Raw genomic sequence first — 13,370 nt, forward strand, 5'->3', positions numbered from 1 at the left:
ACTGTGCAGGAGAATCCGTATCGGTGTTCGAACCGTAATGCGCAAGAAATGGTATGTAAACCACGTATTTACATATCTGCCACTGTGCAGGAGAATCCGTATAGGTGTTCGAGTGTTCGATCCGTAATGCGCAAGAAATGGTATGCAAACCCCGTATTTACATATCTGGCACTGTGCAGGAGAATCCGTATTGGTGTTCGAGTGTTCGAAGCGTAATGCGCAAGAAATGGTATGCAAACCCCGTATTTACATATTTGCCACTGTGCAGGAGAATCCGTATAGGTGTTCGGGTGTTCGAACCGTAATGCGCAAGAAATGGTATGTAAACCATGTATTTATATGTCTGCCACTGTGCAGGAGAATCCGTATAGGTGTTCGAGTGTTCGAACTGTAATGCGCAAGAAATGGTATGGAAACCCCGTATTTACATATCTGCCAATGTGCAGGAGAATCCGTATAGGTGTTCAAGTGTTCGAACCGTAATGCGCAAGAAATGGTATGGAAACCTCGTATTTACATATCTGCCACTGTGTAGGAGAATCCGTATAGGTGTTTGAGTGTTCGAACCGTAATGCGCAAGAAATGGTATGCAAACCCCGTATTTACATATCTGCCACTGTGCAGGAGAATCCGTATAGGTGTTCGAGTGTTCGAACCATAATGCGTGAGAAATGGCATGTAAACCCCGTATTTACATATCTGCCACTGTGCAGGAGAATCCGTATAGGTGTTCGAGTGTTCGAACCGTAATGCGCAAGAAATGGTATGCAAACCCCGTATTTACATATCTGGCACTGTGCAGGAGAATCCGTATTGGTGTTCGAGTGTTCGAAGCGTAATGCGCAAGAAATGGTATGCAAACCCCGTATTTACATATTTGCCACTGTGCAGGAGAATCCGTATAGGTGTTCGGGTGTTCGAACCGTAATGCGCAAGAAATGGTATGTAAACCACGTATTTACATATCTGCCACTGTGCAGGAGAATCCGTATAGGTGTTCGAGTGTTCGAACTGTAATGCGCAAGAAATGGTATGGAAACCCCGTATTTACATATCTGCCACTGTGTAGGAGAATCCGTATAGGTGTTCGAGTGTTCGAACCGTAATGCGCAAGAAATGGTAAGGAAACCCCGTATTTACATATCTGCCACTGTGCAGGAGAATCCGTATAGGTGTTCGAGCGGTCGAACCGTAATGCGCAAGAAATGGTATGGAAACCCCGTATTTACATATCTGCCACTGTGCAGGAGAATCCGTATAGGTGTTCGAGTGTTCGAACTGTAATGCGCAAGAAATGGTATGGAAACCCCGTATTTACATATCTGCCACTGTGCAGGAGAATCCGTATAGGTGTTCGAGTGTTCGAACCGTAATGCGCAAGAAATGGTATGGAAACCCCGTATTTACATATCTGCCACTGTGCAGGAGAATCCGTATAGGTGTTCGAGTGTTCGAACCGTAATGCGCAAGAAATGGTATGCAAACTCCGTATTTACATATCTGCCACTGTGCAGGAGAATCCGTATAGGTGTTCGAGTGTTCGAACCGTAATGCGTGATAAATGGTATGTAAACCCCGTATTTACATATCTGCCACTGTGCAGGAGAATCCTTATAGGTGTTCGAGTGTTCGAACCGTAATGCGCAAGAAATGGTATGCAAACCCCGTATTTACATATCTGGCACTGTGCAGGAGAATCCGTATTGGTGTTCGAGTGTTCGAAGCGTAATGCGCAAGAAATGGTATGCAAACCCCGTATTTACATATTTGCCACTGTGCAGGAGAATCCGTATAGGTGTTCGGGTGTTCGAACCGTAATGCGCAAGAAATGGTATGTAAACCACGTATTTACATATCTGCCACTGTGCAGGAGAATCCGTATAGGTGTTCGAGTGTTCGAACTGTAATGCGCAAGAAATGGTATGGAAACCCCGTATTTACATATCTGCCACTGTGTAGGAGAATCCGTATAGGTGTTCGAGTGTTCGAACCGTAATGCGCAAGAAATGGTAAGGAAACCCCGTATTTACATATCTGCCACTGTGCAGGAGAATCCGTATAGGTGTTCGAGTGGTCGAACCGTAATGCGCAAGAAATGGTATGGAAACCCCGTATTTACATATCTGCCACTGTGCAGGAGAATCCGTATAGGTGTTCGAGTGTTCGAACTGTAATGCGCAAGAAATGGTATGGAAACCCCGTATTTACATATCTGCCACTGTGCAGGAGAATCCATATAGGTGTTCGAGTGTTCGAACCGTAATGCGCAAGAAATGGTATGGAAACCCCGTATTTACATATCTGCCACTGTGCAGGAGAATCCGTATAGGTGTTCGAGTGTTCGAACCGTAATGCGCAAGAAATGGTATGCAAACCCCGTATTTACATATCTGCCACTGTGCAGGAGAATCCGTATAGGTGTTCGAGTGTTCGAACCGTAATGCGTGATAAATGGTATGTAAACCCCGTATTTACATATCTGCCACTGTGCAGGAGAATCCTTATAGGTGTTCGAGTGTTCGAACCGTAATGCGCAAGAAATGGTATGGAAACCCCGTATTTACATATCTGCCACTGTGCAGGAGAATCCGTATAGGTGTTCGAGTGTTCGAACCGTAATGCGCAAGAAATGGTATGCAAACACCGTATTTACATATCTGCCACTGTGCAGGAGAATCCGTATAGGTGTTCGAGTGTTCGAACCGTAATGCGCAAGAAATGGTATGTAAACCCCGTATTTACATATCTGCCACTGTGCAGGAGAATCCGTATAGGTGTTCGGGTTTTCGAACCGTAATGCGCAAGAAATGGTATGTAAACCCCGTATTTACATATCTGCCACTGTGCAGGAGATTCCGTATAGGTGTTCGAGTGTTCGAACCGTAATGCGCAAGAAATGGTATGGAAACCCCGTATTTACATATCTGCCACTGTGCAGGAGAATCCGTATCGGTGTTCGAACCGTAATGCGCAAGAAATGGTATGTAAACCACGTATTTACATATCTGCCATTGTGCAGGAGAATCCGTATAGGTGTTCGAGTGTTCGATCCGTAATGCGCAAGAAATGGTATGCAAACCCCGTATTTACATATCTGGCACTGTGCAGGAGAATCCGTATTGGTGTTCGAGTGTTCGAAGCGTAATGCGCAAGAAATGGTATGCAAACCCCGTATTAACATATTTGCCACTGTGCAGGAGAATCCGTATAGGTGTTCGGGTGTTCGAACCGTAATGCGCAAGAAATGGTATGTAAACCATGTATTTATATGTCTGCCACTGTGCAGGAGAATCCGTATAGGTGTTCGAGTGTTCGAACTGTAATGCGCAAGAAATGGTATGGAAACCCCGTATTTACATATCTGCCAATGTGCAGGAGAATCCGTATAGGTGTTCGAGTGTTCGAACCGTAATGCGCAAGAAATGGTATGGAAACCTCGTATTTACATATCTGCCACTGTGCAGGAGAATCCGTATAGGTGTTTGAGTGTTCGAACCGTAATGCGCAAGAAATGGTATGCAAACCCCGTATTTACATATCTGCCACTGTGCAGGAGAATCCGTATAGGTGTTCGAGTGTTCGAACCATAATGCGTGAGAAATGGCATGTAAACCCCGTATTTACATATCTGCCACTGTGCAGGAGAATCCGTATATGTGTTCGAGTGTTCGAACCGTAATGCGCAAGAAATGGTATGCAAACCCCGTATTTACATATCTGGCACTGTGCAGGAGAATCCGTATTGGTGTTCGAGTGTTCGAAGCGTAATGCGCAAGAAATGGTATGCAAACCCCGTATTTACATATTTGCCACTGTGCAGGAGAATCCGTATAGGTGTTCGGGTGTTCGAACCGTAATGCGCAAGAAATGGTATGTAAACCACGTATTTACATATCTGCCACTGTGCAGGAGAATCCGTATAGGTGTTCGAGTGTTCGAACTGTAATGCGCAAGAAATGGTATGGAAACCCGTATTTACATATCTGCCACTGTGTAGGAGAATCCGTATAGGTGTTCGAGTGTTCGAACCGTAATGCGCAAGAAATGGTATGGAAACCCCGTATTTACATATCTGCCACTGTGCAGGCGAATCCGTATAGGTGTTCGAGTGGTCGAACCGTAATGCGCAAGAAATGGTATGGAAACCCCGTATTTACATATCTGCCACTGTGCAGGAGAATTCGTATAGGTGTTCGAGTGTTCGAACTGTAATGCGCAAGAAATGGTATGGAAACCCCGTATTTACATATCTGCCACTGTGCAGGAGAATCCGTATAGGTGTTCGAGTGTTCGAACCGTAATGCGCAAGAAATGGTATGGAAACCCCGTATTTACATATCTGCCACTGTGCAGGAGAATCCGTGTAGGTGTTCGGGTGTTCGAACCGTAATGCGCAAGAAATGGTATGTAAACCCCGTATTTACATATCTGCCACTGTGCAGGAGAATCCGTATCGGTGTTCTAGTGTTCGAACCGTAATGCGCAAGAAATGGTATGCAAACCCCGTATTTACATATCTGCCACTGTGCAAGAGAATCCGTATAGGTGTTCGAGTGTTCGAACCGTAATGCTCAAGAAATGGTATGGAAAACCCGTATTTACATATCAGCCACTGTGCAGGAGAATCCGTATCGGTGTTCGGGTGTTCGAACCGTAATGCGCAAGAAATGGTATGGAAACCCCGTATTTACATATCTGCCACTGTGCAGGAGAATCCGTATCGGTGTTCTAGTGTTCGAACCGTAATCGCAAGAAATGGTATGGAAACCCTGTATTTACATATCTGCCACTGTGCAAGAGAATCCGTATAGGTGTTCGAGTGTTCGAACCGTAATGCGCAAGAAATGGCATGGAAACCCCGTATTTACATATCTGCCACTGTGCAGGAGAATCCGTATAGGTGTTCGAGTGTTCGAACTGTAATGCGCAAGAAATGGTATGCAAACCCCGTATTTACATATCTGCCACTGTGCAGGAGAATCCGTATAGGTGTTCGAGTGGTCGAACCGTAATGCGCAAGAAATGGTATGGAAACCCCGTATTTACATATCTGCCACTGTGTAGGAGAATCCGTATAGGTGTTCGAGTGTTCGAACCGTAATGCGCAAGAAATGGTATGGAAACCCCGTATTTACATATCTGCCACTGTGCAGGAGAATCCGTATAGGTGTTCGAGTGGTCGAACCGTAATGCGCAAGAAATGGTATGGAAACCCCGTATTTACATATCTGCCACTGTGCAGGAGAATTCGTATAGGTGTTCGAGTGTTCGAACTGTAATGCGCAAGAAATGGTATGGAAACCCCGTATTTACATATCTGCCACTGTGCAGGAGAATCCGTATAGGTGTTCGAGTGTTCGAACCGTAATGCGCAAGAAATGGTATGGAAACCCCGTATTTACATATCTGCCACTGTGCAGGAGAATCCGTATAGGTGTTCGAGTGTTCGAACCGTAATGCGCAAGAAATGGTATGCAAACCCCGTATTTACATATCTGCCACTGTGTAGGAGAATCCGTATAGGTGTTCGAGTGTTCGAACCGTAATGTGTGAGAAATGGCATGTAAACCCCGTATTTACATATCTGCCACTGTGCAGGAGAATCCGTATAGGTGTTCGAGTGTTCGAACCGTAATGCGCAAGAAATGGTATGCAAACCCCGTATTTACATATCTGCCACTGTGCAGGAGAATCCGTATAGGTGTTCGGGTGTTCGAACCGTAATGTGCAAGAAATGGTATGTAAACCACGTATTTATATGTCTGCCACTGTGCAGGAGAATCCGTATAGGTGTTCGAGTGTTCGAACTGGAATGCGCAAGAAATGATCTGGAAACCCCGTATTTACATATCTGCCACTGTGCAGGAGAATCCGTATAGGTGTTCGAGTGTTCGAACCGTAATGCGCAAGAAATTGTATGGAAACCACGTATTTACATATCTGCCATTGTGCAGGAGAATCCGTATAGGTGTTCGAGTGTTCGAACCGTAATGCGCAAGAAATGGTATGCAAACCCCGTATTTACATATCTGCCACTGTGCAGGAGAATCCGTATAGGTGTTCGGGTGTTCGAACCGTAATGCGCAAGAAATGGTATGTAAACCACGTATTTATATGTCTGCCACTGTGCAGGAGAATCCGTATAGGTGTTCGAGTGTTCGAACTGGAATGCGCAAGAAATGGTATGGAAACCCCGTATTTACATATCTGCCACTGTGCAGGAGAATCCGTATAGGTGTTCGAGTGTTCGAACCGTAATGCGCAAGAAATTGTATGGAAACCACGTATTTACATATCTGCCATTGTGCAGGAGAATCCGTATAGGTGTTCGAGTGTTCGAACCGTAATGCGCAAGAAATGGTATGCAAACCCCGTATTTACATATCTGCCACTGTGTAGGAGAATCCGTATAGGTGTTCGAGTGTTCGAACCGTAATGCGTGAGAAATGGCATGTAAACCCCGTATTTACATATCTGCCACTGTGCAGGAGAATCCGTATAGGTGTTCGAGTGTTCGAACCGTAATGCGCAAGAAATGGTATGCAAACCCCGTATTTACATATCTGCCACTTTGCAGGAGAATCCGTATAGGTGTTCGAGTGTTCGAACCGTAATGCGCAAGAAATGGTATGGAAACCCCGTATTTACATATCTGCCACTGTGCAGGAGAATCCGTATAGGTGTTCGAGTGTTCGAAGCGTAATGCGCAAGAAATGGTATGCAAACCCCGTATTTACATATCTGCCACTGTGCAGGAGAATCCGTGTAGGTGTTCGGGTGTTCGAACCGTAATGCGCAAGAAATGGTATGTAAACCCCGTATTTACATATCTGCCACTGTGCAGGAGAATCCGTATCGGTGTTCTAGTGTTCGAACCGTAATGCGCAAGAAATGGTATGCAAACCCCGTATTTACATATCTGCCACTGTGCAAGAGAATCCGTATAGGTGTTCGAGTGTTCGAACCGTAATGCTCAAGAAATGGTATGGAAAACCCGTATTTACATATCAGCCACTGTGCAGGAGAATCCGTATCGGTGTTCGGGTGTTCGAACCGTAATGCGCAAGAAATGGTATGGAAACCCCGTATTTACATATCTGCCACTGTGCAGGAGAATCCGTATCGGTGTTCTAGTGTTCGAACCGTAATCGCAAGAAATGGTATGGAAACCCCGTATTTACATATCTGCCACTGTACAAGAGAATCCGTATAGGTGTTCGAGTGTTCGAACCGTAATGCGCAAGAAATGGCATGGAAACCCCGTATTTACATATCTGCCACTGTGCAGGAGAATCCGTATAGGTGTTCGAGTGTTCGAACTGTAATGCGCAAGAAATGGTATGCAAACCCCGTATTTACATATCTGCCACTGTGCAGGAGAATCCGTATAGGTGTTCGAGTGTTCGAACCGTAATGCGCAAGAAATGGTGTGGAAACCCCGTATTTACATATCTGCCACTGTGCAGGAGAATCCGTATAGGTGTTCGAGTGTTCGAACCGTAATGCGCAAGAAATGGTATGCAAACCCCGTATTTACATATCTGCCACTGTGCAGGAGAATCCGTATAGGTGTTCGAGTGTTCGAACCGTAATGCGTGAGAAATGGCATGTAAACCCCGTATTTACATATCTGCCACTGTGCAGGAGAATCCGTATAGGTGTTCGAGTGTTCGAACCGTAATGCGCAAGAAATGGTATGCAAACCCCGTATTTACATATCTGCCACTGTGCAGGAGAATCCGTATAGGTGTTCGAGTGTTCGAACCGTAATGCGCAAGAAATGGTATGGAAACCCCGTATTTACATATCTGCCACTGTGCAGGAGAATCCGTATAGGTGTTCGAGTGTTCGAAGCGTAATGCGCAAGAAATGGTATGCAAACCCCGTATTTACATATCTGCCACTGTGCAGGAGAATCCGTGTAGGTGTTCGGTTGTTCGAACCGTAATGCGCAAGAAATGGTATGTAAACCCCGTATTTACATATCTGCCACTGTGCAGGAGAATCCGTATCGGTGTTCTAGTGTTCGAACCGTAATGCGCAAGAAATGGTATGGAAACCCCGTATTTACATATCTGCCACTGTGCAAGAGAATCCGTATAGGTGTTCGAGTGTTCGAACCGTAATGCGCAAGAAATGGTATGGAAACCCCGTATTTACATATCTGCCACTGTGCAGGAGAATCCGTATAGGTGTTCGAGTGTTCGAAGCATAATGCGCAAGAAATGGTATGCAAACCCCGTATTTACATATCTGCCACTGTGCAGGAGAATCCGTGTAGGTGTTCGGGTGTTCGAACCGTAATGCGCAAGAAATGGTATGTAAACCCCGTATTTACATATCTGCCACTGTGCAGGAGAATCCGTATCGGTGTTCTAGTGTTCGAACCGTAATGCGCAAGAAATGGTATGCAAACCCCGTATTTACATATCTGCCACTGTGCAAGAGAATCCGTATAGGTGTTCGAGTGTTCGAACCGTAATGCTCAAGAAATGGTATGGAAAACCCGTATTTACATATCAGCCACTGTGCAGGAGAATCCGTATCGGTGTTCGGGTGTTCGAACCGTAATGCGCAAGAAATGGTATGGAAACCCCGTATTTACATATCTGCCACTGTGCAGGAGAATCCGTATCGGTGTTCTAGTGTTCGAACCGTAATCGCAAGAAATGGTATGGAAACCCTGTATTTACATATCTGCCACTGTGCAAGAGAATCCGTATAGGTGTTCGAGTGTTCGAACCGTAATGCGCAAGAAATGGCATGGAAACCCCGTATTTACATATCTGCCACTGTGCAGGAGAATCCGTATAGGTGTTCGAGTGTTCGAACTGTAATGCGCAAGAAATGGTATGCAAACCCCGTATTTACATATCTGCCACTGTGCAGGAGAATCCGTATAGGTGTTCAAGTGTTCGAACCGTAATGCGCAAGAAATGGTATGGAAACCCCGTATTTACATATTTGCCACTGTGCAGGAGAATCCGTATAGGTGTTCGAGTGGTCGAACCGTAATGCGCAAGAAATGGTATGGAAACCCCGTATTTACATATCTGCCACTGTGCAGGAGAATTCGTATAGGTGTTCGAGTGTTCGAACTGTAATGCGCAAGAAATGGTATGGAAACCCCGTATTTACATATCTGCCACTGTGCAGGAGAATCCGTATAGGTGTTCGAGTGTTCGAACCGTAATGCGCAAGAAATGGTATGGAAACCCCGTATTTACATATCTGCCACTGTGCAGGAGAATCCGTATAGGTGTTCGAGTGTTCGAACCGTAATGCGCAAGAAATGGTATGCAAACCCCGTATTTACATATCTGCCACTGTGGAGGAGAATCCGTATAGGTGTTCGAGTGTTCGAACCGTAATGCGTGAGAAATGGCATGTAAACCCCGTATTTACATATCTGCCACTGTGCAGGAGAATCCGTATAGGTGTTCGAGTGTTCGAACCGTAATGCGCAAGAAATGGTATGCAAACCCCGTATTTACATATCTGCCACTGTGCAGGAGAATCCGTATAGGTGTTCGGGTGTTCGAACCGTAATGCGCAAGAAATGGTATGTAAACCACGTATTTATATGTCTGCCACTGTGCAGGGGAATCCGTATAGGTGTTCGAGTGTTCGAACTGGAATGCGCAAGAAATGGTATGGAAACCCCGTATTTACATATCTGCCACTGTGCCGGAGAATCCGTATAGGTGTTCGAGTGTTCGAATCGTAATGCGCAAGAAATTGTATGGAAACCACGTATTTACATATCTGCCATTGTGCAGGAGAATCCGTATAGGTGTTCGAGTGTTCGAACCGTAATGCGCAAGAAATGGTATACAAACCCCGTAATTACATATCTGCCACTGTGCAGGAGAATCTGTATAGGTGTTCGAGTGTTCGAACCGTAATGCGTGAGAAATGGCATGTAAACCCCGTATTTACATATCTGCCACTGTGCAGGAGAATCCGTATAGGTGTTCTAGTGTTCGAACCGTAATGCGCAAGAAATGGTATGCAAACCCCGTATTTACATATCTGCCACTGTGCAGGAGAATCCGTATAGGTGTTCGAGTGTTCGAACCGTAATGCGCAAGAAATGGTATGGAAACCCCGTATTTACATATCTGCCACTGTGCAGGAGAATCCGTATAGGTGTTCGAGTGTTCGAAGCGTAATGCGCAAGAAATGGTATGCAAACCCCGTATTTACATATCTGCCACTGTGCAGGAGAATCCGTGTAGGTGTTCGGGTGTTCGAACCGTAATGCGCAAGAAATGGTATGTAAACCCCGTATTTACATATCTGCCACTGTGCAGGAGAATCCGTATCGGTGTTCTAGTGTTCGAACCGTAATGCGCAAGAAATGGTATGGAAACCCCGTATTTACATATCTGCCACTGTGCAAGAGAATCCGTATAGGTGTTCGAGTGTTCGAACCGTAATGCTCAAGAAATGGTATGGAAAACCCGTATTTACATATCAGCCACTGTGCAGGAGAATCCGTATCGGTGTTCGGGTGTTCGAACCGTAATGCGCAAGAAATGGTATGGAAACCCCGTATTTACATATCTGCCACTGTGCAGGAGAATCCGTATCGGTGTTCTAGTGTTCGAACCGTAATCGCAAGAAATGGTATGGAAACCCCGTATTTACATATCTGCCACTGTGCAAGAGAATCCGTATAGGTGTTCGAGTGTTCGAACCGTAATGCGCAAGAAATGGCATGGAAACCCCGTATTTACATATCTGCCACTGTGCAGGAGAATCCGTATAGGTGTTCGAGTGTTCGAACTGTAATGCGCAAGAAATGGTATGCAAACCCCGTATTTACATATCTGCCACTGTGCAGGAGAATCCGTATAGGTGTTCGAGTGTTCGAACCGTAATGCGCAAGAAATGGTATGGAAACCCCGTATTTACATATCTGCCACTGTGCAGGAGAATCCGTATAGGTGTTCGAGTGTTCGAACCGTAATGCGCAAGAAATGGTATGGAAACCCCGTATTTACATATCTGCCACTGTGCAGGAGAATCCGTATAGGTGTTCGAGTGTTCGAACTGTAATGCGCAAGAAATGGTATGCAAACCCCGTATTTACATATCTGCCACTGTGCAGGAGAATCCGTATAGGTGTTCGAGTGTTCGAACCGTAATGCGCAAGAAATGGTATGGAAACCCCGTATTTACATATCTGCCACTGTGCAGGAGAATCCGTATAGGTGTTCGAGTGTTCGAACCGTAATGCGCAAGAAATGGTATGGAAACCTCGTATTTACATATCTGCCACTGGGCAGGAGAATCCGTATAGGTGTTCTAGTGTTCGAACTGTAATGCGCAAGAAATGGTATGGAAACCCCGTATTGACATATCTGCCACTGTGCAGGAGAATCCGTATAGGTGTTCGAGTGTTCGAACCGTAATGCGCAAGAAATGGTATGGAAACCCCGTATTTACATATCTGCCACTGTGCAGGAGAATCCGTATAGGTGTTCGAGTGTTCGAACCGTAATGCGCAAGAAATGGTATGGAAACCCCGTATTTACATATCTGCCACTGTGCAGGAGAATTCGTATAGGTGTTCGAGTGTTCGAACTGTAATGCGCAAGAAATGGTATGGAAACCCCGTATTTACATATCTGCCACTGGGCAGGAGAATCCATATAGGTGTTCGAGTGTTCGAACCGTAATGCGCAAGAAATGGTATGGAAACCCCGTATTTACATATCTGCCACTATGCAGGAGAATCCGTATAGGTGTTCGAGTGTTCGAACCGTAATGCGCAAGAAATGGTATGCAAACCCCGTATTTACATATCTGCCACTGTGTGGGAGAATCCGTATAGGTGTTCGAGTGTTCGAACCGTAATGCGTGAGAAATGGCATGTAAACCCCGTATTTACATATCTGCCACTGTGCAGGAGAATCCGTATAGGTGTTCGAGTGTTCGAACCGTAATGCGCAAGAAATGGTATGCAAACCCCGTATTTACATATCTGCCACTGTGCAGGAGAATCCGTATAGGTGTTCGGGTGTTCGAACCGTAATGCGCAAGAAATGGTATGTAAACCACGTATTTATATGTCTGCCACTGTGCAGGAGAATCCGTATAGGTGTTCGAGTGTTCGAACTGGAATGCGCAAGAAATGGTATGGAAACCCCGTATTTACATATCTGCAACTGTGCAGGAGAATCCGTATAGGTGTTCGAGTGTTCGAACCGTAATGCGCAAGAAATGGTATGGAAACCACGTATTTACATATCTGCCATTGTGCAGGAGAATCCGTATAGGTGTTCGAGTGTTCGAACCGTAATGTGCAAGAAATGGTATGCAAACCCCGTATTTACATATCTGCCACTGTGCAGGAGAATCCGTATAGGTGTTCGAGTGTTCGAACCGTAATGCGTGAGAAATGGCATGTAAACCCCGTATTTACATATCTGCCACTGTGCAGGAGAATCCGTATAGGTGTTCGAGTGTTCGAACCGTAATGCGCAAGAAATGGTTTGCAAACCCCGTATTTACATATCTGCCACTGTGCAGGAGAATCCGTATAGGTGTTCGAGTGTTCGAACCGTAATGCGCAAGAAATGGTATGGAAACCCCGTATTTACATATCTGCCACTGTGCAGGAGAATCCGTATAGGTGTTCGAGTGTTCGAACCGTAATGCGCAAGAAATGGTATGGAAACCCCGTATTTACATATCTGCCACTGTGCAGGAGAATTCGTATAGGTGTTCGAGTGTTCGAACTGTAATGCGCAAGAAATGGTATGGAAACCCCGTATTTACATATCTGCCATTGGGCAGGAGAATCCATATAGGTGTTCGAGTGTTCGAACCGTAATGCGCAAGAAATGGTATGGAAACCCCGTATTTACATATCTGCCACTATGCAGGAGAATCCGTATAGGTGTTCGAGTGTTCGAACCGTAATGCGCAAGAAATGGTATGCAAACCCCGTATTTACATATCTGCCACTGTGTGGGAGAATCCGTATAGGTGTTCGAGTGTTCGAACCGTAATGCGTGAGAAATGGCATGTAAACCCCGTATTTACATATCTGCCACTGTGCAGGAGAATCCGTATAGGTGTTCGAGTGTTCGAACCGTAATGCGCAAGAAATGGTATGCAAACCCCGTATTTACATATCTGCCACTGTGCAGGAGAATCCGTATAGGTGTTCGGGTGTTCGAACCGTAATGCGCAAGAAATGGTATGTAAACCACGTATTTATATGTCTGCCACTGTGCAGGAGAATCCGTATAGGTGTTCGAGTGTTCGAACTGGAATGCGCAAGAAATGGTATGGAAACCCCGTATTTACATATCTGCCACTGTGCAGGAGAATCCGTATAGGTGTTCGAGTGTTCGAAC

This window comes from Camellia sinensis, unplaced genomic scaffold, assembly GCF_055761805.1.
Source record: "Camellia sinensis isolate YWXY unplaced genomic scaffold, ASM5576180v1 Unanchor13, whole genome shotgun sequence".
Classification (NCBI taxonomy): Eukaryota; Viridiplantae; Streptophyta; class Magnoliopsida; order Ericales; family Theaceae; genus Camellia; species Camellia sinensis.